This window comes from Phascolarctos cinereus, unplaced genomic scaffold, assembly GCF_003287225.1.
Source record: "Phascolarctos cinereus isolate Bilbo 61053 unplaced genomic scaffold, phaCin_HiC Scaffold_8;HRSCAF=390, whole genome shotgun sequence".
In the NCBI taxonomy this organism is placed as follows: domain Eukaryota; kingdom Metazoa; phylum Chordata; class Mammalia; order Diprotodontia; family Phascolarctidae; genus Phascolarctos; species Phascolarctos cinereus.
Window position 1 is genome coordinate 26,423,299 of NW_027556291.1, and position 22,505 is coordinate 26,445,803.

At 43.5% G+C, this 22,505-nt stretch overlaps 1 pseudogene; it reads left to right on the forward strand.

Annotated features, from left to right (window-relative positions):
* Positions 1-17,778: 17,778 nt before the first annotated feature.
* LOC110193027 (ELAV-like protein 2 pseudogene) lies at positions 17,779-21,611 on the forward strand (annotated as a pseudogene).
* Positions 21,612-22,505: the final 894 nt, after the last annotated feature.

Sequence of the window (22,505 nt, forward strand, 5' to 3'; positions counted from 1 at the left end):
TTGCCCTAGGGATCTTGGAGGGAGGAAATGGGCCCCACTCTCCCCTGTCCGCAGCAGGCTCACCAGGTCTACTCATCTCCGCTAGATTCAGTTTTGGAAGCCAAATGTACCCAAGTGCCCACATTGCTTTGGTTGTGCCATTCACTGTGCAGAGAGTATCCCGACAATGTGACTGAAGGTCCGCGACGTGGATAACAAATCCAAAAAGATCATGGTTAGCAACTGAGTGTCACTTGCCTTGGAAGCAAAACTGAGCAGTGAAATAGTATAGAGCAGGGGTAGGAAACCTGCTGCCTCCACGCCACATCACAGAACAAATCCCCTTAATAAAAGGATTTGTTCTGTTAAGTTTGGATTCAGTCAAAGGGTCACGCCCAAAGACCTAGAAGGCCACATGTGATCTTGAGGCCGAAGGTTCCCCACCCCAGAGTTGGATTGTTGTGTCCTGTCCTCCTTTTATTGAAGTTCATGGAAGGCAGGACTTGAAAGGGATTTTAGAAACCACCATGGGGCAGCTAGGTGGCACAGTAGATAGAGCACTGGCCCTGGACTCAGGAGGACCTGAGTTCAAATCTGGCCTCAGACACTTGCTAACTGTGTGACCCTGGGCGAGTCACTTAACCCCATTGCCTAGCCAAAAAAAAAAAAAAAAAGAAACCATCAAGTCCAGCCTCTCCTTTGACAGATGGAGAAAACTGAGGCCCAGAGAGGTTAAAAACCTTGCTCAAGGTCACAAAAGGATCCCTTAACTCTGATTCCAGGGGTCCTTAACTTTGGGGAGGAGGGAGGCATGGACTACGCAGAAGAATAGGTATTAAAATCTTATTTACTGTTGAAGAAAATGTTCAATTTCAGTTAAAGATTAGTGAAAATAAAGATTTATGATTTTGTCCCCTCCAAGTTCCAAGACCCCATGAAATCTACACATAAACCCTTCTAGGTTAAGAACCTCTGCTCTAGAACCAAGAGGACTTTGTACACAATAACAGCCACCTTATGCAATGACTAATATTGTTAAACTGAACCCTTCTCAGCATTACAAGGATCTAAGACATCTCCAGAGGCCTCGGGAAGGAAAATGCTGTCCACATCCAAAGAAAGAACTATGGAAGTCGAATCGCTCTCACTTATTTTTACCTTCTGTTGAGTTTCGTTTCCTCTTTCTGATGGTTCCTCCTATTGGTTTTAATTTTTACTTACAACTTCACTAATGTGAAAATATGTTTAATGGGAATGTAAATGTAAAGCCTGTATCAGATTGTGCTGCGCTGTCTTGGGGAGGGTAGGGGGGAGGAAGAGGGAGAAAAATTTTCAACTCAAAAGCATGTGGAAGTGATTGTTGATAAATCAAAATAAATTGATAAAATTAAAAAAAAAAAAAGAACCTCTGCTCTAAACTATGCTGACCATGGGGCTAATGAATTGACCAAAAGAGAGGAATTCAAAGGAGGAAGGGAGTGCAAGAACAGGTCCTGTTGACTTATAGCCCGTCTCCCCTGCACTCTCATTTGAGGTGTTCCAGCTGTGCTGTGAGAAACAGCAAACTCCCTTAATTTGCGGGCGGGAGAAACTTATCACAAGTCTAGAACGTCCTCCAAGAGCTATGCTTGTGTCTGTAAGATGGGGATGGGAAAACTGGCAGAGGAAGGCCTCTAGTGTGGGGGTTGTGTCCTGTCTTCTGTGGAGGATTTACATAAGAACACAGAGGCCCTTGCTGCCTCGGGGTGCTGCCACCTTAGCATTCCAAGGCTGGATGAAAGAGGGTCTCCCCCTAGGGCTTCCTCCAGGGCCACCCTCTGGTAGAGAAGTGACTGGTGACTCCCAAAGCCTGTATCAGCAGGCACCAGCTTGGGCAGGTCCTACAAAGCTAGAGAGCTCTCTGAGCATGGACTGTATGTGTGATGTCCCTGAGAATCAGAGGGCTGCCCCTGCTCTGGACGCACTTTATTTTAATAAATAAACCAAGGTAGTCAGGGCTCTGGTTTCTGAATTATAGTTACAGTGAAGGGAAGCCTCTAAGACAGGGGTTCCTAATCTGAGATTCATAGGTTTGGGTTTGTTTTTTGTTAATATCTTTCTAACTATATTTCAGTAGAATTGCTTTCCTTATAACATTTTGTATTTTATCTTGTGCATTTAAGGGCACTGTTCTGAAAAGGGGTCCATAGGCTTCATCACACTGCCCAAGGGGTCGATGATACCCAAAAAAATAAGAACCCCTGCCATGGGCCCAATCAGTAAACGTGCATGTTGCTGGTAGTCCTAGAGTGAATGCATGTCCCATGTGCATATTAAAGTAACCTGAAGAACTCAAAAGTCAGAGGAGAAATAATCTGCCACACCCAGCTGAGCCCAATCCATGGCAGGTCCCAGAAGCAGAAGACTCAGTGATAGCTGGGCAACTGACTTGGCAATTATGTTTCCTGTGGGCCAAGGTATTATGCTAAGTACTAGGCCCTTGGAGAGCTTATATATATCTATATCTATATCTATATCTATATCTATATCTATATCTATATATATTTTCCCTCAAAGCAATCAGAGTTAAGTGACTTGCCCAGGGTCACACAGATAGCGTCAAGTGTTTAAAGCCAGATTTTAACTCGGCCCCTGCTCTATCCAACTGTACCACCTAGCTGCCCTGAGAGCTTACGTTCTAATGGGAGAGCCCACATGTTGATAGGTATGTCCAAGATATACTATATAGAGAAAGTAGATGGAAAGGATCTCAGAGAGGAAGGTACTAGCAGCTAGGGGGCACAGGATAGGCCTCTAGATTTGAGCTGAGTCTATAGGGAAGCATAAAAGATTGCCAATACAAAAGCATGGAGGCAGGAGGAGATGGAATGTGGTATGTGAGGAGAGTGAGGCAGAAGAAACCTGGAAAGGTAGGAAGGGGCCAATCAGAAAACTTTATATTTGATGGGGGGAGGGCAATAGCTAGGTGGCTTAGTGGATAGAGCATTGAACCTGGAGTCGGGAAAACCGAGTTCAAATCCAGCCTCAGATATACTACCTGTGTGACCTTGCATGAGTCACTTAACCTCTGCCTCAGTTGCCCCATCTGTAAAATGGGGATGATAGCACCAGGGTTGTTGTAAAGATCAAATGAGACGGCATTTGTGAAGTACTTGGCATGTGGTAGGTGCTTAATAAATGTTTCCTTCCTAATATGGAGCCATCGGACTTTATTGAAGAAGGGTTTAAGATGGTTCTGCCTGTGCTTTAGAAAAAACAGCTTGACAGCTGAACGGAGAATAGGGAGACTTGACAGAGGGAGCCCAATTAGAAGCCCATTGCAGTGGGATGGGTAAGGGGCAATAAGGTGGTGGCTGAGTAGGTATAGAAGAGAGGGACATAGACAGATGTTGTGAAGGTAGAAATGACAGGAAGTGGATCAGCGATGGGCATGAGGGCAGGGGAGCACAGGCTGAGTGCCAGTGGCCGAGTTGGAGAGCCTGGGAAATTGGAAAGGATGATGGTGCCCTTGACACTAACAGGCAGGAAGGGGGGATGGGAGCAGCAGAGATGATGAGCTTGGTTTTGGACATGTTGAGCTTGAGATGTCCAAAAGGCATTTGGTGATGTGAAACTGGAGCTCAGAAGAGTCTCTGCTTTACTTCATTTAATACATCTGAGATAAGGTCATCTCTGGCTCTAAGGACTTTCAATCTTGCCTGATTCATTAAGTTGGACATCTGAATTTTCTTCAGCTGCTCAATTTTTCTCCTTATAATATTTCATTATCTTCAGTCTCTGTTTGCACAAGACGACCTTTCTCAATGTTGAACTCTCCTGCCTTCGCATATATTTCTCCTGCCTTCTCATTTGCTTCTTGTTCAACAAAAGCCATCATGTGCTCTGCCTTTAGACGTCAGCATCACTAAGGGCCATGGTGACAGCAATGACTACGCTGCCCTCAGGCCTCTGACAAAGACAGTAAGCTACCAGCTTTCTTTTCCCTGTTTGATTTTCTCCCTAGCTCCTCCTTATCTGGGACATTAGAAATGGGGAAACCAAGCAGAAACTTCTGAGAAAGAACCCAATCCCTACCTAGATATCTGGTGACCTTCAGCCTTTTGTTGCCTAGGAAGAAGAAAGTCTGACCAAGCTAGTGGAAGGAAGGCTGCTCCTCGATGTTCCAGCTCAGCCTTTACTATCTGTACAACTGGGAATGAGTCATTTCACTTCAGTTATTCTATGTATGACTATCACTGACCTAGGCACTCACACTTACACACATGCACACACCCACATACTCGCAGGAAATCACCAACACGTCCATACATGCTTGCACTTACACTCTCAAACGGTTTTGTATGTAGACACTCATGCAGTATGCACACTTATACTCACTAGTGCACGTTCCCAATGTTGTTCGTGCACATTCTTGCATGTTCGTGCAGGCTCCCACATGCTCATACACTCCCGCAGACACCTGCACACTCATACACTCTCCAGCATGTACTCAAGCACATTTTTCCACATACTTGCACACCCTCACAGACTGACAGAATTTATATTTATGCACCCACATACTCACACAGGAGTCTGTGCAGCAAAGTACATGACTGTGCATGAGTAAGTGATGGTGTGGGAGAGTGTCAGTGTGAATTTCTATGAGTGTATCTGAGTATGCGAATCCATGAATGTGTGGGAGAGTGTGGGAGAATGTCAGTGAGTTTCTGAGTGTGTGAATCTGTGAGTGAACATGATATGTGACTGTGGGAAGATGCATTGAGTGTGAGTATCACATGAGTATGATTTGTTTGATTGTGGGTGAATGTGAGGGAATGTGTCCGAGTGTGTATGATGGTGTTCCACTCACTGTCCTCTACATACACACATACTCGCTAGTGTGAGGGTATGTGTGGTTGTGTAAGTATATGAGAGTGCATGAGTGTGAGTATACACGAGTGTGGGCAAGTGTGAATGAGTGTGCATGAGGATGAGCAAGTGTGGGTGAGTGTTCATGAGTATAAGCTAGCATGCAGCAGTGTGCACTAAGGGGGAGATATAGTCAGCCTTGCTCTGGGAGAGTGAGGCCAGAGAGTAGTTGCCACACAAGGAGGGCCTAATGAGGGCTGCAAAAGTTGGAGATGACCTTAATTCAAAATAATCCTATTGAAATGTCAAAGGCACCATCTTATAGTAGAAGGAGCCCTAGATTTACTAGCCATGTGATCTTGGATAGTCACATAATCTCCATGAGCCTCAGTTTCCTCATCTGTAAAATGGGAGTACTTAAAAAAAACCACAGGAAAAAACCTACTTCATGGAGTTGTTGTAAGGATCAGAGGCAGCTAGGTGGGGCAGTGGGTAAGACCACTGGACTTAGAATCAGGAAGGTCTGCATTACAATCCCGTTCAAATCTCAAACACAAGCTGTGCAACCTTGGGTAAAATCACTTAACTTTTCTCAGCCTCAGTTTCTGTATCTGCAAAATGGGGATGATAATTGAATACTAATCATAATCATAACACCTACTTCTCAAGGATGTTTGGAGGGGACCAATGAAGTAACATGTGCATCATGCTACCCAGTTATGCCTTCCCTGATCTGAGCTTTTGTTTCTTCCCTGTAAAATGGAGATAATATTCATAGCACTATAACTATTGCTTTGAGGAAAATGCTTTTTAACCCTTCAGGTATTGGGGATGGAATTATTCTAGATATCAGGTGTTCCAAATTGTCTAAAGGATTCTAAGGAAAGAGACTGAGCTGAAGTTGAATGCCGTCCCCATCCATCAACTGCAGGGAATTGGATTGACAAGATAATTAAAATGTAGCCTGGTTTTGACTTATTAAAAATTACATTACAGACCATGAGCTAATATGTACTTGCCTATGAAATTATTGATATAAATCCCTTCATTACTGCTGAACAGGAGTTTCTCAAAGTAAGCCTGGATTCTCTATGCTTCTGCCCCCATCAGTATCCTCCTATTGTCGCCCACGTTCACATCCCGCCAGCAGGTATTCATGCATTTGGCCAAAGGTTAGGCAGTGGATGGCCTGGGTGGGATACCGAAGCATTGATCAGAATGGTGCCTTGTACTGAACTGGGCGTCTAGCTTTCGGCATGGTCTCTGTCAGGGGCCTGCGATTTCTGAGAGCAAGAGTCCTGCAAAACTTCTGGCTCAGACATGGCGAAGAAAACCAGGAAGACATACAAAGGGATTGTCCAGCTCCCAGCTAGGAATCATCTTGGGTCCCAACATCGTCCTTGCCCAAGCCACATAGTATACATTGGAGTCTAAGGCCCGTAACAGGCATTCAGTAAAGCTTACCATGTGAAAGTTTCTCCAGGGATGTACACAGCCCAGGAGAACACAGAGATACATAGGAAAAGTCACCTAAGTGGCCAGGCTGCCCAAAACTGTGTGGCTTTTCAACCGAAGAGAATCACTTGACTCTATTGCTCACCCTTTTGACAACTTAGCCCTGCAGTATGAGGGTCACTTTACAAACACCAGCCCAGAAGCTGGACTGAATTTGCTTTTATATGCTGAGGACAGTCAGTCTGGAACAGAGCATTTGATGCCTTGTAAGGGTTATGAGAAAAAGCTACTGTATGTATTTATACATGTATGTGTTTTATCCCAATAGAATGTAAGCTCTTGAGGGCAAGGACTCTTCCTTTCTTTCTCTCTTTTCTTTCTTTCTTTTTTGTCTTTGTATCCTTAGATTGTTAGCACAGTGTTTGAAATAGAATAGGAGCTTAAGACATGTTTGTGGATTGACTGATCCACAGATCATTTGTACCACTTTCCTGATTGGGGTAATGCCTCTACACATACCCCATCCTGTACACACACATTTCACAAGATGTGACTGCCACTGGTAAGCAAGGAACATTTTTGGAGGAGAAAGTGGTGAAGGTAGGCAGAAGATTGATCATCCAGGACTTTGCCGGTATCTTAGGAATACTAATGATATTTGACATTTCTACAGCATCGTGATCTTTAAGAAGAGCTTTACATATGGGATCTCATTTGATCTTCAAGATTATTGGCCCCATTTTATTGAAGAGGAAGCCTAGGCCTCGAAAGCTGAACAGACCTGCCCAAGTTCACACTCTGAATAAATGTCTGAGCTGGAACTACAGTTCGGCCCTCCTGACTCCAAATCCAGTGGGGAGGATTTCTAAAGTCTTAGGCTCTTGTTGGTGTTCCAGCTTATCCTCTCCACACCCACATCCTCCATGCAAACTGTAGGTGCCTCCTTAGGTCACTGGAAAATGTCTGATCACTTTCTAGAAGACACCTCTCCTGATACCCCACCTTTTGGCCATGTCAGGGATAGGAAATCATATAGAGACAGTCCTTGTTATCAGCCTTCCTAGCCTTTGCCACCACCCTCGTGACAGGAGGCTGGGCAACTGTGCCCAGAGGATCTTCTATACCTCTTTCTCCATTGGCAGTGTGTTTTAGTAGAAGTAGCCCTGGGCTTGGGCCCAGGAGCCCAAGATTCAAATCCCAATGAAACCACATAATATCCTGTGTAACCCTATGCAAGTCACCACGATGTAAGTGAAGGAGCCCTGGATTTGGAGTCTGAAGAACTACATGTGTATCCCAGCTTTGTATGACCTTAGGGAAAATCACTGTTCTGGGCCTCAGTTTCCTCTGAGGGAGTTGCACTGTGTGTGGATGTGTGGACTGGAACTGAACCCAGGCAATCTTGAGTCCAAAGAAGGCCAGCTCTCTATCCCCTATACCACACTGCTTCTCTAACAGAACAGTGGTTTTAAGGACATGAGGTTTTTCTAAAAGGAAGTGAGCAGCTTGAAATCGTCGAAAGAACTTTGAAATTTCCCAAATGGGATCCACCAGTCCCTCCTCATCCTCCTATTTAAACCTAACCCCACTGGCTCTGGCAACTCATAACACCACGATGTCTCTCAGCCTCAGTTTCCTGATTTGTCAAATGAGGATAATCAAAGTCACACAATCCATTTCACAGGGTTTTTGTGAGGAAAGTGTGCTGTAGAAATGTGTTATCATCTGAGAAAAGTCCTCCAGAGTTGTAAACAATATTTCCAATCCCCCAACATTCCCATGATTAGCAGTAGAAAAAAATGTTACCATTTCAACTAATGAAATTGCCAAAATATTCAAGAAATGAATCGTTCATTTTTTTTTCATTTTTTTTGATCAGCTCCTATCCATTGATATCAATGGATATGAGGAAGATCTATGCTCTCAGGCACATGAACACTCCTTTGTTCTCCCTGTGCAGGTCCCATCCCATCCACTCCCTGACATCCTGACCTATTTTTAGCGATGTCCTTTTATGAATCCTTTACAAAGGCTCTGCCCAACGGATTAGAAGGTTTTCTGTGGCTCATTCAATATTTTTGGATGGGGATGGAGACAATACTGCATAGAAAGAATCAAGGTGTGGGACCTTTGAGTCCCTAAGGCACAGATCTGGAACTTGATTCTGATGTTTTCTGGCTGTGTTTGTGACCACGGGTAACCTTAGTTTGCTCATTTGTGAAATGGGAGTATTTGAAGAGTCTGCCATCAAAAGCTTGTTGGGAGGCTCTAATGAGATAGTGGGTATTTTTTAGAATGATAATAAAATTATAGCAAACAAAGCATTTCATGGCTATCCTGCAGGCCACATCTCTTATCCTTCAAAATCTCAACATGACTAGCCCACCTCTTGTCAGACAGGAAGGATGAGATGGGTACTCCCCTTGAGATGCTGAAGGAAGGAGCATGCACTGAGAATCAGGTTTGTGCTAAAGGGATGCTTTGCTTTCATCAAAGCAGTTTAGTGTGATTTAGTCAGAAACCTTTCCTTGAAGAGCTGAAGGCAGTAATAGAGGAAATGTGAAAGGGATGAGTGGATGCTTGCTGCAGTAATTGTCTAAATGCCTGGCCAATGAAGAGCAGGCTGGCCATTGGGGGAGGGCAGGTGCACATGGGTGGGAGTACGGCTCTAGTTCTAGGACACCAACCAGCCGTCACCACCCCCCCCCCCTGCCTCCCACATAGGCACCAGAATCATTAGTAATGAGAAACTGATCACAATCTGGGTCTCCTCCAGCTTGATTGAATTAGGCATTTTCTAAGCTACTCCAAGTTCTCTCTAATTCAGACTGGGGAGAAATAACTCTAAAAAGCAGAGTGCCACTGAGTGATCTGGAGCAGGGAGTTTTCATGCTGATGATTGGCAGTAACAGGACCCTTTTGTGACCTCCTCCACTTCTGGCTCTATGCATCCTTAATGACGGCTTTTATGCCTTTTCTCATGGCCAAGTCGCCACTGATAATCTGCAGTCAGTTTACACTTACTATAGAGCTTTCTACTGCCCTGTGAGTTCAATTATTTGATTGCACACCGTAGAATGCCATGTTCCCCAAAGAATTGAAATTGGAGTTGACCTGTAGACTTGGACCCAGGCGGCCTCCTGCAATTTTAATTCTTTGGAGAACATGGAGTTTTATGGCTTATGGTCATATAACATCAGGGAATTGTGTGCAAGGAGGAGGTGGGGGGCTAGGAAGAGCCCTTCAGATCTTTGCTTTGATGGGTATAGAGAACTCCTGTGAGTAAACTCCCTGTACTAATGCAGGTCAACTTATGGAACTTAAAACCTTGGAGTCCCTTGAGGGTACTGAAAGGTTCAGTGAATTTCCCAGGATCCAATAAGCCCGTATGTGTGGGCTGAATTTGAACCCAGGTGATCTTGACTCCAAAGAAGGCCAGCTCTCTATCCCCTACACCACACTGCCTCTCCAACAGAACAGTGGTTTTAAGGACATGAGTTTTTTTGTTTTTGTTTTTGTTTTGGCTAGGCAATGGGGTTAAGTGACTTGCCCAGGGTCACACAGCTAGTAAGTGTTATATGTCTGAGGTCACATTTGAACTCAGGGCCTCCTGAATCCAGGGCTGGTGCTCTATCCACTGCGCCACCTAGCTGCCCATGACATGAGTTTTTTCTTTTTTTTGTTTTTGTTTTTTTTTAGTGAGGCAATCGGGGTTAAGTGACTTGCCAAGGTCACACAGCTAGTACATGTCAAGTGTTTGGTCTGAGGCCAGATTTGAACTCAGGTCCTCCTGACTTCAGGGCCGGTGCTCTATCCACTGCGCCACCTAGCTTCCCCAACATGAGTTTTTTTGTAAAAGGAAGTGATCAGCTTGAAATCATTGAAAGAACTTTGAAATTTCCCAAGTGCGATCCACTAGTCCCTCCTCATCCTCCTATTTAAATCTAGTATAAATTTAGCCCAACTAGGCCCATCCACACTGTATATCCTTCACAATGTGAAGACTATTTTCTGGGGCTTAATGCAATGGAAAGCAATGGAGTGAGAAGATCTGGATTGGAATTTTGACTCTGCCTCTTGATTACCTAGGTGAATGAATAAAAAAAATTTAAGTATTTACTATGTGACTCCGATAGGAAAGATATTCCTTGCTTTCAAGGGGCTAACATTGTAAGAGAGAGACATAACACACATGGGAAGATTTTCCTGTAGGCATATGGAAAGTGCCTATGGTGAGTAAGGAGTCACAGTAAGATAAATGGTAATGCATCTTCTTTAAGGTCATTTCTTTTGATAAATCATATTGAGTGGACCCCATAATTTTAAATCATTTGATAGGGCCAAGGACTTTGGTGAGGTTTTTTTTTCCTTTCTTGTCTTTTTTCTCCCATACTTGAAAAAAAATCATCAAACATAAGCATTTCCACATACACAGAAAAAGAAGATTGTCCGTAAACCTATTATGCAGAGCCTGCATTATAAAAAAAGAGAACATAATCAATTCAGCATGTTAATTTCAAAGCTGTCCTATTTGTCAGTGTTTCCTTGCAAACCTCCTCCGAAGAACTTTCTTTTCTTGGTTGTAAGTAGCTCTGTTATTGGTGATAAGGGCAGTGGAGATTCAGTCTCCACAGAGGTTGCTTCCCTGTATGACAGCTGCAGGGGGCCAGTGGCCTAGCAGACAATGCTATTCCTGGGGTTTTTGGGCAAAGGATTCTGTGTTGCCTTTTAGTGATGGAGGTAAAGGCAGTGACTGCACAGGCCTTCAGAAGTCACTTCCCCTCTCTGGGCCTCAGTTTCTATAAAACAAGGAGATTGAAGTAGATGACCTCTAAAGTCCCTTCCAGCATTAAATCTATGATCAATAGCCTTGAAAATCCTCTCCATGATTCCCAACATGTATTTTTTCTACTGTCCTTTGGTTTACCTATGATCTGATTCTTTGGAGAACGTGCAGCCTCTAGTAAGGCTACTTTTTATCCCTATCCCTTCCTTATTTTGGCCAGAAGTTATTCTGCCTTTGCTTATGCTTGTTCCCTGCATCAGGAATGCCTTCCTTTCTCCCCTTTAGATCAGACTCTCCAAAGACGTATCCAAAATATGCCCACCCTTCAAGGCTGTAATGTAAATAGAGTGTGTGAAGGGCAGCAATCTGAAATGCTGCTAGATTATAGAGAACCTTGAAGCTCAAGCAAAAGAGTATGAACCTTACTTGATAGGCAATGGGGAGTCACTGAAAATTTTGGAGCATAGCAGGGGCATGACCAGTTATATGACAGGAAGGAAGATTATCCAGGCAGCCAAAGTACATGCTACATTTCTGACTCTGCATGTCATGGTCCTCTAAGACTTGAACTGGAGCTTATCATTCTTACCCAAGATGGATGGAGCAGAAAGTGAGAGAGTAGAAGTCAGAAGAGGCAAAAGAAGGCCAGGCTTAGAGAGGCATATGGTTTGAAATCCTGGCTTCACTAAGAAAGTATGACTTTCCCCAAAAAACATTCTGTCTCTCAGGATCCCAATTTCCCAGCTGTAGAAGGAGTAAATTGGAAGAGACAATCTCCAAGTTTCCTTCTGTTTCTGAATATGTGGCCCAGGGTTGCCTAGAGCCACATACCTGCTATATTGTTATAAGATTTGGCCTTAGTGGTCTTGAGACCCCTGCGACAGTCCGCCCTTAATGGAGGCTGTAGCTCAAATAATCTATGCATGGAAACCACTGTTATAAGATTAGGCCTGGTGGTTTTGAGGCCACCATGACAGCCCTTAAGGGAGACTGTAAGCTTATAGAACATACTCATGGAAAAAATATAGACTGTATTTTTAGAAGCTTAATACAACTGTGTCCCTAAAATAATATTTTATCTACCACCGGCTTGTTTTTCTCCCTGATGTGCAAACCCCCAAAATAGTATGTTGCCCTGACCCCTGATATGCAACTCTACCAACTTCAGGGAGGCAGCACCCAAAATCAGAGTATAAGAAGCCCTCTCTTTGAAGGGCACTTTGGTCCTCCTGCTGAATGGCCCCAGATCTCTGTACTCCCCAATGCAGCCCTGCCCTGACTTGAGTTACACTCTGTTTCAGTATCTTGTCCCTGACTTGTAGCTCTAATCCTTTTCCTTTTCTCTTCCCCTTCCTCCCCACTGCTTGCAATGAAGCTTTGCATAGAACTGATTCCTATTGTTTTACATGTTATTCACGGCAGAATTGTTGTTTTTCCTTTAGATTTTTTTTCCCCCAAAGAGGACCAATGACATTAGGAAGGTGATGTCTTGACTTGCAAGTGAATTGGATTTAAGTGAGGTAAGGTTGACCTCATTAAGTGGGTTGTTTTCCCTAACTTAGCTGGCTGGTTCATCTGCCTTTTCTTGAACATAAACTGGGTGGGTACCCAGGCTTAACCTGGTGGCAGTGGCACCTACATTGGGGGAGGATGGCACTGTGAGGCCAGTTGTAGAAAGCAAGGGTCAGTAAGGGAACCCCTACATCCTCCCAGGAGGCCTTCCTTTATGCCAGAGGACTGTTACAATACACACATACACACACACACACTGCATATAATATGCATATATATATATGTATACACATATATGTATATATACATATCTATATTACATACTGTATATATTAAATAATGTGTGTATGTACTGTATTGTGTGTTATATATAACTATATACACATACATATTACATATACATACATATGTATATGTGTACATGTATATATTCCCAATCTGTTTTTCTACACCCAGGCTGGACAAATGACACGCTGTGACTTACCTGGATTTCCTTATCAGGACTTCATTTGGTGTATTTTCTAGAACTGTTAGAACAGTCTGTGGCCTGGAGCTCACCAAGTGGCTTCTGATCACTCTTCCATTTTAGTTCCCCCTCCATACCTGGCCTTTAAAAATGATCTCTCTGCCCTCCAATCTTCCCTAAGCACTTTGTCAGGATTCTCCTCTCCATCCCTATCTCTTTCTCCTTGAGGATATACTTAACTTTAAACATCATACCCCACTCCCATTAGACTGTAAGGTCCTTGAGGCCAAGGACTCTATTGTTGTTCATCTTTGTAGTATCAGCATAGCTGTCTGGTACATAGTGGGTACTTAATAAATGTTGAATTAATTTAAATACTAATCATATGAGTCAGATAATAGAAGTATCCACCCTACCCCCACACACACACACACTCATACCCACATCTGTATTATGTATAATACTAGAAACCAAGAAGCAAAATGTTTTTCCCTCCTGGAATGCTCTTCCTCTTCCTATATGTTTGTCTCAATCCTGCTTGGGCCCCCCTTAAATCATACCTACCTCGTCCAGAAAACCCCAGATCACAATGATCTTTCCTTCTCTGAATTCCAACAGTATTTGTAGTCTGTGCCACCCAGGCAGCATTGGATTATATTGATTCTTTTTTTCAACCTGGATTTAGCAAACACCCACTACTGTCCTAGATGCTAAACATCTCCTCAACTAGACTGCAAACTCCATGAAGACAGTGGCTGGCTTAGACTTTTCTGACTCCCTGGAGTCTCACATAGGGCTAGGATCACAGTATGTGGTGATCTCATCAGCTCCCAAGGATTCGATTATTTCTATGCAGACAGTTCTCAGATCTATTTATCCAGCCCAGTTCAGCATCTCCAACTGCCTTTTAGACACTTTGAACCAGATGTCCCTTAGATACCTTAAAGTCAACATGTCCAAAACAGAACTCATTATCTTCTCCCGCCCTCAGCCATCTTACCTCATTTCCCCTTCCCCCTTTCCCTAACTTCCCTCTTACTGTCATGGGTACCACAATCCTCCCAGTCACCCAGGCATCATCCTTCCTTGACTCTCTCTCAACCCACCCACCCCCATATCCAATCTGTTGCCAAGTGCTGGCAATTTTACTTTAGTAACACATCTCTCCTAGATGTCCCCTTCTCTCCTGTGAAGCTTCCACCACTCTGGTGCAAGCCCTCACTTCACAACTGGACTATTACATTAACCTGCCACAATTCTTTCCTCACCCTAGTCCATGTTACACTCAGCTATCAAAGTCATCTTCCTAATGTGCAGAGCTGACCGTGTCCTCCCACTACTGAATAAACTCCAGCGGCTCCCTATTGCCTCCAGGATCAAATATAAAATTCTCAGGTGTTCAAAGCCATTCCTAACTTGGCCTACCTCCACATTTCCAATCTTCTCATACCTTACTCTCTCAACACATTCTGTGACCCAGTGACTCTGGCCTCTTCAATGTCCTTTGCACACAACAGTCTCATCTCTCATCTCCATACATTTACACTTGCTGTCCCCTGTGCCTGGAATTCTTTCTCCTAATTTCCACCTCCTACATTCCCTGGCTTCTGTCAAATTCCATCTAAAATCACACCTCCGGGGCAGCTAGGTGGTGCAGTGGATACAGCACTGGCCCTGGATTCAGGAGGACCTGAGTTCAAATCTGGCCTCAGACACATTGTAACACTCACTAGCTATGTGACTCTGGGCAAGTCACTTAACCCTAATTGCCTTAAAAAAAAAAGAAAAAAAAAGACCTACATCCTATCTCCTTTAGGGGCAGCTAGGTGGCGCAGTGGATAGAGCCCTGGCCCTGAAGTCAGGAGGACCTGAGTTCAAATCCGACCTCACACCAAACACTTGATACCTACTAGCTGTGTGACCCTGGGCAAGTCACTTAACCCCAGTTGCCTAAAAGCAAAAACAAAACAAAACAAAAACATAAAATCACACCTCCACAAGACTCCTTTTCCTATCCCACTTAATGCTATTACCTTCCCTCTATGGATTATCTCCAATTTATCCTGTATATATCTTGTTTAGACATAATTGTGTCTTTCCTTCCCTATAAGACTGTGAGCTCCTCTTAAGAGTAGGTTCTCTTTTTTGCCTCTGTATCCCTGGCATTTATACAGTGCATGGAACACAGAAGACACTTAATGAATGCTTACTGATTGATTCCTAATCACAATTCTGCCCCTAACTAGCCAATGTGACCTTGCTCATTTTTCAGTTACAATGTTGGTGCCACTTGTCATTCATGACCAAGATCTATAGTTTATTTTGTGCTTAATCTTCCACTGATTTTGTTATTGGGACCATTATTTATCTTGCAGACAGAGTTTTTGCAAGGTACCTTTTCCCCTCTATTTTTGCAAGCAGTTTATGTAGCACTTAAGTTATTTGCTTTGATAGAATTCACTTTTAAATCTGTGTGGCTATAAGAATAAGAACCATTCTTCAATAAACAGTCAAAGGATATGAACAGGCATATATCTAATCACTAATAATGAGACAAATGGAATCTAAAAGTACTGAGGTTTCACAGAACACCTATCAGATTGGAGAAGACAACAAAAGATGAAATAGTAAATGGTGATGGGGCTTTGGGCAGAAAAGCACACTAATGCACTGTAAGTGGAGCTGTGAAGCAGGTCCAACTGTGCTGGAAAGCCATTTGAAATTCTATTTTATGAGTCTGTAAACAATGTATACCCTTTAATCCAGTGATACCATTACTAGGCATAGCTTCAAGGCAGTCAGAGAGGGAAAGGTCACATATACATATATGTTTATAGCTGCATTTTTTGTGGGAGGAAGCTGGAAAACAAAATGAGTGCCCTCTCACTCAGCAATAGCTAAACTAACTGTGGTATGTGAATGGAATGGAATATTATCACACCATCACAAGCAACAACTATAAAGAATTAAGGGACATAGGAACTGGGTAAATAATAAATAATCTGATAAATTTTATGCAAAACAAGCAGACCCAGAACAATTTACTTAGTTCCTACAATAAGGGAAAGGAAAACAACAGTGAAAGATGAGAGAAGTTCCACCACCACAGGGACCAATTGTGACCTCAAGAGTGGCACTGAAGATTCTTCCTTCCCAACATGACTAATGTGGAAATGTCTAACAGGATTGTACATGTATTGCCTATATCAGATTGTATGCTGTCTTGGGGAGGGGGGAGGGGAAGGAAAAAAAATTTGGAACTGGAAATCTTATAAAAGTGAATGTTGAAAACTATCTTTACATGTAATTTGAAAAAAATAAAACAGTATCAAGTGGGAGGAAAAAATAAAGTGCAGGTCTGACCATATCATGCTCCTGCTCAATAAATTTAAAAAAAAAAAGTGGTGCTGGAGCATCCCTCCCCCATCTGTGCGGTGAGGCTACAGGTGCATGAGGAGATATGCTTATGAAGCCAGGAGATCGATTTGTTTTGCTTAACTGTACTTACTTGGTATGAAAGATTCTGTGGGAGAGAGTCATTAGGAAGCGACGGCAATAAGAAAAACAATAAAAGCTATTTATTTTTTAAAAGCTGTATCCATGTTTTGTTTTTACCTTTTGGAGTTCACTTGTGACTTGCTAGATCGTCTCCTGCTTTTGCAAATGCTGCTTTTTTGTAACTGCATGCACAGTTACTTGGTCGCCCCTTTGCTTAGTGTAATTTTTTTTTAATTTTTTTTTTTTTCCTTAGTGTAACTGTTGAGGGAGAACAATTTCCCTCCAATAATTTGGCGCCCGCCAGTTGCAGGGCTAAGCGGAAGAAAGTTTTCCCGCCTAAGAGGCCCGATGCCCTGGCCCCTCCCCCAAGCGAGACACTTTCAGCCCTGCCCACTTACCCCCCACCTCTGCCCTCTGCCCCCTCCCCGTGGCGTCACAACGTGCCCTGGCCTATCTGCTTGCAGTTGCTGTGGGAGCAACTGTTGCCAAGCTCACGTACACAGGGGCGCCTTTGTTCTCTATTCTCGCGGTAGCTGTATGGCCCCGCCCCCTGGCCCCTCTATAAGACTGCCCAGCACGCCCCTGGCTCACTCCGGTGCCGGCCTCTCAGGGAGTAGCACGCGCAGGCCGCCTCTCCTGCGCACGTGTTCCCCTGGTCGCTGGACTTGGGCCTACCGCCCTGGCGGTCTCCACTGCCTTCCAGCAGCCCGGCTGTGCCACCCGCTAGACCAGCGGTTCAGCCTCGTGTAGCCCGGGCGCTCTAGATACAGCCAATTCCAGAGAAAATGCATCTGAAGAACCTTCCGACCGCGGAGCCTGAGGTGAGTGGCAGCCACGGTACCTCCTCCGATGACCACGATGACCCTAACGACCCCAACGGCACCGCTGAATCCCCTGCTAATGGGCAAGCTTCCAACAGCTCCGGGTTCTCCACCAACTGGCCCACCCACGGCATGGGGCCGACCACCAGCGGCAGCGGCCATACAAGCAGTGGCGTAGGGCACGTGAGCAACGTTTTGGGGCCCGCCCACAACGGGCCCTCTGGTAATGGGCCGAGCGCCTTCCCTGCCGCTGCGGGGGGCCTTGTACAGGCCCAAACCCAGACCTCATTTGTGCAGATGGTCCTGTCCCCTTCGCCTATCTTAGCTGCTAATCTGAGCCATGCCTCTACCCAGGTTCCGGCTCCTGCTCTGGTCCCTGCCTCGGCTATTAATCTGACCCATGCCTCTACCCAGGCTCCGGCTCCGGCCTCTGCCTTGGCTATTAATCTGAGCCATGCTCTACGCAGGTTCCAGCCCCAGTCCCAGCCCTGGCTGCCACTATGACCCATGCCCAGGTTCCAGGCCCTAGCCTGGCTGCTAATCTGACCTTTGGCTTTGGGTTCCCTACTCCTGCACCTGTGCTGGCTCACGTTCCAGCTCATACCCAGAATCCCATTCCTGTCCAGGCTGTGGCTCCTGCTCCAGATCCAGTTCCAGTTCCTGTTCCAGCTCCAGCTCCCGTTCCGGCTCTGGCGCCCGTTCCGGCTCCGGCTCCCGTCCCGGCTCCGGCTCCGGCTCCCGTTCCGGCTCCTGTTCCAGCTCCCTCGCCAGTACCGACTTTTGTGCCTTCCTTTGCTGGGCCTGTTGCTCCTGTCCCAGCTCCAGGCTTTGCCGTTGCTGAGCCTCCAGCTCTTGGCCAGACCAGTGCTCCAGCCTCTGCCCAGTTTCCTGTTCTGGCTCCTACCTTTGCTTGGCCTCCTCTTCCTTTGTCTGCCCTTGCTCAGGCCTGCCTGGATGCCCAGGCTAGGGCTCCTGCTCTGGCCTCAGTCCTGTCCCAAGCAGCACCTGTAGCTAGTCCTCAGCCCCAGCCTGAATCAGCTACCATTGCTGCTGCTGCTGCAGTGGTAGGTACCTCTTCCTCCTCAGGGGCTGCAGAGGGGCCCTTGCCGGCTTCCTCTTACCCCAAGACCAATCTGATCGTCAATTACCTGCCACAGAGCATGACCCAAGAGGAGTTCTACAACATATTCGCCAGTATGGGTGAGATTCAGTCTTGCAAATTAGTGCGGGACAAGATGACCGGCCAGAGCCTAGGCTATGGCTTTATTAACTATGTGGACCCCTGGGACGCAGAGAAAGCTCTCTGCTTGCTGAATGGGCTTCACTGCCCCCCCAAAACCATTAAGGTGTCCTATGCTCAGTCCAGTTCATCCTCTGTCCAAGAAGCCAACGTCTACATCAGTGGCCTGCCTAAGACTGTGACACAGAAGGAGCTAGAACAGCTCTTCTCTCCCTTTGGGCACATCGTAGCATCAAGAATCCTGATAGACAAGGTCAGTGGGGCCTCCCGGGGTGTGGGCTTTATCCGCTTTAATACGAAATCAGAGGCTGTGGAAGCCATCAAGGCCCTCAATGGCCAGAAGCTCCACGGTATGGTGGAGCATCTCGTGGTCAAGTTTGCTCGTAACCAGGCCCTGAAGACCCCTCAGAGCCCGCTGGCGCAGCCTCCCCAGCACCACCAGGGGCTCCTGCAGCCTCAGACCAGCAGATTGGGGCTAGACAACTTGTTCAAAGCGACCTGTGGAGCCCAGTGCTCTTCACCCTCCTCTTTTGATAACGTGATGGGCCAGATGGGAATGACCTTCCCAGGCCACACCAGCAATAGCAGCGGCTGGTGTATCTTCATCTACAACTTATACCCTGAATGTGATGAGAGTGTCCTCTGGCAGCTTTTCGAGCCCTTTGGAGCAGTGAGCAACGTCAAGATCATCCGAGATTTCAACACCAAAAAGTGCAAACGTTTTGGCTTTGTCACTATGACCAGCTATGATGAAGCAGCTGTGGCCATCGCCAGCCTGAATGGTTCCGTCCTTGGTGGCCGTGTATTGCAGGTTTCCTTTAAGACCGACAAAATTCACAAGGCTTGAATTGTGCAAAGCCAAAAGGAATGCATTAACATAAGGAGCAGGAAGAAAGGAGAAGAAACTTTGTGCCATTTGTCACCAGCTTTACCTTGATAGTTTGCAAAATTTTAAAAGTGTTGGTGGTCTTGAAATAGTTCTGGAAAAGGGTTTTATCCTGCTTAGAAAAATGCAAAATGGCGTACTTGGTATGTGTGGAGTTCTCTTTAATAGCTATTAGTTATAGAATATCTAGATAACAACGAAGAGGGGGTTTTGCCTATCTAGCAAAATGTACTACCTTCTTTGTAAGTGAGTCTTTTATGATGATTCTTCATATATTTGAGAGAGGAGGGGAGAGGGAATCTCTATTAAAAAAAAAAAACACCAAACCACCCAGTGGTTTGTTTTTGGTTTTGTTTTTTGCTGTTGTTTAAGCAATGGAATTAAAAGAGAAAATAAAGTTTCTCCTTTTTTTTTTTCAAACAGTAATCCAGTTAGATTGGCAGCCCTTCCCATCCTCTTCCAAATTAAACAGAAACAGGCAAAATTGGAAAGAAATTGGCAATTTTTTTTTTCAGTTTTCTTTTATATCTTTTAGGGGGTCAAGGGAGATGTCCAGTGACTGGAACAATTTAAGAATGACGCTAAGGTTATTGCTAAATACTTCCTGAAATGGGTTTTTCTAGCAAAATCTGTTTTTCTAAAAATAGGATTTTTATAAGAGAATCTGGATAAAAAGATTTTGACTAGTTAATAATGGGGAAAATGAACAGCCGTCAAATTCATAATACACTGGTAACTTTGCTGAGATCAAGATGTGTGCTTTTAAGCTGGATTAGTAAACTTTTTTGAAGGTTTTTTTTTTGTTTGTTTGATTGATAACTTCTCTTTCCAAATGAAAGAGCAGTAATCAAAATTGGAAAGAAAGTTAAACTTTTTTTTTTTTAAAATAGCATGTCTTTGAGAGGGTCAGGGGAGATGCCTGATAACAGGAACAATTTGATGCTAATGAACAATGCTAAACTTTTTGCTAAATATTTGCCAAAACGGGTTTTTCTAGCAAAGAATTTTTCTAAAAATGGGGTTTTTACAAGAGAATCTGGATAAAAAGTTTTTGGCTAATAGAGAAGGAAGTAAACAACTATTGAGTTCATAATACACTGATGACTTTGCAGAGATGAAGATAATGTTTTTAAACTGAATTGGTAATTTTTTTTTAAGGATCTTTATAAAGAGATGATCTTAAATCTTTTTGCAGCATGTAACAGGAATTTTAAAAAGGTATCTTAACTACTTACCACAAAGGGGGGGAGTTTCTATCCCTGAATACCCCAGTTCCTTTTATTAAAGAAAAGATTATTTTCCTTTAAAGCCATCAGTTTGGGATCTCTGCAAAACAAGCTAAAATATAATTTTTTTTTGGTTGGAAGCTTCCTAGTTTAGAAGGGAGATATGCTGTAAAATGATTTACATATCTTAGAATTATAGTGCTGTGTGATAAGGGAAATGTGTTTAGGAAATGTACTGTGTTTTTGAAAGAAGAGAAAAAAGATTTAAAGTTTAAGAAATTTTGAAGTGAGATTTTTCAGTTTTTGCTTGCTTTACTCACTTACTGGGTGATATGAAGAGTACACATGCATGAGGTAGCTGTTTTATTTAATTGTTCATTTAAACTCTGAGAAGTACATTTCTTTATCTGTGTCATGTAGACATTTTTATAGACAGATTTTTTTTTTTACTTAAACCTTTTAAGAATTTCCTTTGAATTTTGTGGGTATATTTCTAAAAAGAAGGATTGTATTATTATTTACATCTAAGTGACAGAGCTCAAAGTTGTGTTGAAATATCATTTAATTTATTCCCATGCTCGTTAAAATGTTTTCTCACTGTACAATATGAAAAAAGAAAGATGGATGTATTTTTTTAATTTTTAAATTACTTATTTTTTTGTGATTTGACTTTTGTTTTAATGTTATTCAGACTGAGGAGAAACAAACACAAAAAGCAGAATTAAGGGAACAGACTTTTTTATTTTAGTAAATTCTTTGTATGGGACTGTGTTTTTCAAACTGAAGAGAAACTTCTTCTTTTGCCTGGTAACAGAAGCAGTTGTTAGCTATGGATAATTTAGTTGGTAGTTGAATTGAGAATATTGGATAGAATACATTTAGACTTAATGGCAATAAAATGTTTTGATGTTTATTAAAGGATAAATTTGTCTTTTTCATTTATTCAGATGGCTATATCTTTGGGTGTTTTTCATTGTTATTGGTTCTTTTTTTCTTGTTTTTTTTTTTAAATATTCATTTTTATGATTTGTTTTTCTCTCTGCCCCCACCACCTCTGTTTTGGAAGGGTCTTCATCAGTGGGATCTCAATTACAACAAATCAAAACAAACAAAAACAAAGGGGCAGCTAGGTGGCCTACTAGCTAGCTGTGTGACCCTGGGCAAGTCACTTAACCCCCATTGCCTCCAAAAAAACAAACAAACAAATCAACTGCAATAAATCCTAAGTTCATTGCCCTCTTCTTTTCTTTTTTTCTGACCTTGCATTTAAAAAAAATCATGAAAACTATTTTAAGATACTTGATTTCCTTTATAATCCTGTATATTTTATTTTACATATTTAAAAACATCCTGCTGAAAAGGTGATCATAAGTTTTTTTAGATTGCCAAAGAGGTCCATAACACAAAGTTTAAGAATCTTTGGTCAGCTAGTTAATGGAGCACTGGGCCTAGAGTTAGCAAGACCTGAATTCAGATTCTACCTCAGACACTCATTAGCTGTCTGACTCTGGGCAAGCCACTTAACCTCTCTCAGCATGTTTTCTCATCTGTAAAATGAGAGTAATTATAGCACCAATCTTAAATTTTATTGTGGGAAACAAATGAGATAACCTAGAAACCTACATAAACATTAGCTATTATTGTTATTAGAATATTTCTTAATACCCAAGCCTAGAATGTGTCTCTATTTTTTTATTGCCCTTTAGACTAGGCAGAAAAATTATTCTTTTTCTTGCTTTCAGAATGTAAACTCGGGGATCCGCATCTAGCCTTCTGACATACTTACCT